This window comes from Hippoglossus hippoglossus, chromosome 8 (genome assembly GCF_009819705.1).
Source record: "Hippoglossus hippoglossus isolate fHipHip1 chromosome 8, fHipHip1.pri, whole genome shotgun sequence".
NCBI lineage: Eukaryota > Metazoa > Chordata > Actinopteri > Pleuronectiformes > Pleuronectidae > Hippoglossus > Hippoglossus hippoglossus.
This window is the reverse complement of record NC_047158.1, coordinates 19,056,989-19,060,742: the sequence shown is the minus strand read 5'-3', so window position 1 is coordinate 19,060,742 and position 3,754 is coordinate 19,056,989. Positions and strand designations below refer to the sequence as shown.

At 48.0% G+C, this 3,754-nt stretch overlaps 1 long non-coding RNA gene across 1 annotated transcript; it reads left to right on the top strand.

Moving 5' to 3' along the window:
• Positions 1-1,236: 1,236 nt before the first annotated feature.
• On the top strand, positions 1,237-3,518 carry LOC117766402. Its single transcript, XR_004614708.1, has 2 exons — positions 1,237-1,434; positions 1,465-3,518. It is a non-coding gene; the product is annotated as an uncharacterized LOC117766402 (long non-coding RNA).
• Positions 3,519-3,754: the final 236 nt, after the last annotated feature.

Here is a 3,754-nt window from a genome sequence, read left to right as displayed (position 1 = left end):
TCCCGCTGCTCCACACGGAGTTTCACAAATTAGAATTTGTTTGTGTGGGGAGAAATGTCAGCCAACGGCGCGCGCTGGTACAGACAATTCCTTCTACCGGGAGGTGAAGTTACGATATGTGAATATATATCGTGTACACCCTCCGACACCTTTTTTCTGGCAGCAGCGTCATTTGTTTGCAAAGAAAAGATTTCATAATCAGTTGCTAATGAATAACCCCCCAGCGCGGTGTGTGTCTGGGTGTAGGGAGAGAAAAGCAGCGACGCGTTAGGGTGACACTGTTTCCCAGTATGGCCGCTGCTACACACAGCTGTGTGATGTATGTGTTTACTGCTGCGACGCTCACATAATCTGAGAGGCTGAGACCACTCGTCACTGCACTGCAATTTGCTCCACTCCCTGTTAATGAAGAGCTCCGGCCCCCACAACGACAGCCAGCCAACAAAGAGCAGGTGCTGAAGTGAGTCCATTCAGATACAGCTTGCATTGCTCAAAGCAAGAAGGTTCCTGGTTCGAATCCTGGTTTTCTCCAACCTCCTCCCACAGTCCAAAGACATGCATGTTGGGGTTAGGTTGACTGGTGACTCTAAATTGGCTGTAGGTGTGGATTTGAGTGTTTGCTTGTCTCTGTATGTCGACCCTGTGATACGCAGGCGACCCGTCCAGGGTGAACCCCGGCTCCAGCTCCCCCTGCGACCCTCAAACAAAAAGTAGTTTAGATAATGAATGGATGTATTAAATATGTCCTGCTTTCTCCTTCTAGAATGTGCTTTCAGTAGATTTGTCCACAGCGCCCACTAGTGTCAGGGGTCACCCCACAGACTGCAGCGGGACCTTAACGTTATATCTCAAGCTGACGTATTTCAGTGACCACAGTAACACCACCAGTGTTTCTCACAACAGCACAATTTCCTTTATGTGTCTACCTCTGTGCTCTTCTGATTGATTTAGCTCCTTGTTAGTGTGGAGATGAGGTAATCTGCTATTGCATGTAGAATATGCAGGTTATTAGGGTCAGCCAGTGTCCCCATGAAGATAATGCTTATTTGTAAAGACTCCCATGCTTTATCATTCTGCGCTGTATGTTGTTTTGCATGAGTTCTTGCCCTCCCCCAAATTTCTAAGAGGGAGATGGCAAATGTAACACAACCCATAGAGTCAGAATGCACCTGAAATATACTGGAGTCCCTCTTTAAAGGCAATTTAGCCGGAGCTGGGCTGAGAAACACAAGCAGCGTAATGACTTGTGAAAGCAATAACCGTGGCTGACGACTAATTAGTAATTACCTGAGCAATATATTACATTTTCAACTTCTCATTACAGATGGCTTCAGTTCAGAAGTTCAGTTTCTGCTTTGCGCCTTCACATTGCATCCGTCCGCAGCACGTGAGTCTCACCTCCGCCGTGCAGAGCAGCGCCGAACAGACCCGCTGGTTCCATTCACCTTCATTTGTTGTCACGAGGACACCAGATATGCCGCAGTGCATATGCCTGGCACATGCTGCAGCACATCAGACAGGTGGTGGAACCTAATCAAACAGTCGCGTTTACCAGTCACACACTATTTAGCACTTCTTACTCGCTCAATCGCTCTCTCTCGCTCTCTCTCGCTCTCTCTCGCTCTGTCTCTCTGTCTCACTTGCTCCCTAACAGACTGTCATCTGCCCCCCCAACCTCCCTCTGAGCATCCGATCTCCGCAGAGGGTTGAGCGATGGGTACGACGCACTTGTCTGGCTTTTGGTACCCAGTGCTCTGTGCGATTCTCACCAGGTCCTCTCAGTGTGTGTGTGTGTGTGTGTCTGTGTGTGTGTCTGTGTGTGTGTTGGGGAGTATAATTAATGACAGAGTCAGTCACAGCATGGCAGCCTCCAGATTTCCTTCCCCGCTACACCATCGCACTCACACACATGAAATCGCTCACAGAAACTCGAGCAGGATTCACACACACACACACACACACACACACACACACACACACACACAAACAGGAACGCAGCCTGGGACACGAGTGACCAGATGCTTTGTGATACATTATTCACATTTGGAGATTTTCCCGTGCCAACACGTTACCTTTATATGAACCAAGCGTACTCTCCTTTCTTTTCTTTTTTTACTTGCAAGCAGAAATGTCAGTCAGCCAAATTCCCCAATTTGCATCTCAATTGAATGGAGCCGTGCATGTACACAAACAAATAAAGTGAGCAACGGAGTAAAACTTTAATGAGAGGGAATAAATTAGCAATATAATGCGTGTTCGTACTGCTGCCATGGCTTCTCCACTTTACCTCTCCAAGATGTGAAAACCCTGTTAAGCAAGCTGTTGGATTGGTGCACGGAGCTGCTGGCACGCCTTTGTAATAAGGGATCAGCGGAGAATGGGGATCATGAATACAAAAGCATCAATGGGATATGCATGGTGTGAATATGCATCAAACGCATCTGCGCTTACGCTCTCGCCAGCGCTGCGCGGAATATGTAATGTACAGTGTTGCAGGAGGTTGCACTGTCGCTTTGCCTCTAATCCCCGTGAGGTGGCTCCCTGCTCAGTGGGTCACTTCACATGAAAAGCTTCCTGGCCTCTAAAAGCCCGACCAAAATATTCTCTGGGGTCCGTCCTTAATCACTCGAAATGCATTAGAGGTTGAGAGCAAACGAGGAATGACAGCGAGTAAACAAGCAATATGCGTCAGTAAAGCAATAAGCGCCCAACCGTCCTCACACTATCCGTACGTCTCTGTCCCTGAGTTCAGGAGTGGGGGTGCTAATAAGGGTCCGGGTGTTAGAACCAAGGAGAACGCTGAGCAAAAGAGGTAACTGCAGAGGGCTTTAGATGAAGGAGATGAGGCCGAAAAGAGGAACGGTGTTGCATGGACACAGCAGATATGGCAGTGGTTGTTTTTCATTCAGATTTCTCTGGGTCGTCGTCGTAAAAAAAATAAATAAAAGAAACATTAATTCTTGGTTCTATCTCTCTGATGATCTCTAACTCTTCCCTAAAGAGACTTTAGCTGAAAGGGGAAAGTTGGTCTTTACTATGATTTGCACAGTTCAAAGTTATTGTTGTGTTTGGGTCTTGAAGTGGGAGCCGCTCCGACTCCTCGAACACACGCTGACCTGTGGGGACGTAAAGCTACTGGTAACAAACAGAACTGGGTTGTTACACACAGTGGCAGCACTGGAACCAGGATTTACAGTCAGCGATCGGAGTCTTCAGGATGAACCGAGTCCGAGGACCAGCACAGATATAGACTTTTTACCAACTCTTCAGTTTGTCGACGCCGCTCTCGACTGGCCGGCGGAGTTGAAACATGCACTGTGAGTCGCTGATCCTTCTCTGGTGGATCTGCATCAGAGGTGCCACGATCGTGCACAGAGATCATGCTGATGTGCTGGGAAACAGTGACACCTTCGCTTGGTGATTTCCCCGCCGTCGGCCATCCTGGACCCAGGATGTGTTTTTGCCCTTCGATGCTGGATGGACTCCTCTGACTCCCTCCAGGCAAAGTGAAGCCTGGAATAACCCAGCGGGTGAAGCCGAGTAAATCAGACTGAGAGAAAAAAGCCTCTGATGAGCCACAGTTTTGCCTCTGTCATGGATGATGTACATACTTGAACACATGCACAAAACACACTTGCACACACACACACACACACACACACAGGAAACAAGGAGCCACAGAGGTGTAATACTAATTATATCTTCCATACAATGTCCACAGATTTTGTGGTTATGAAACGGGACCAAAAGCCTT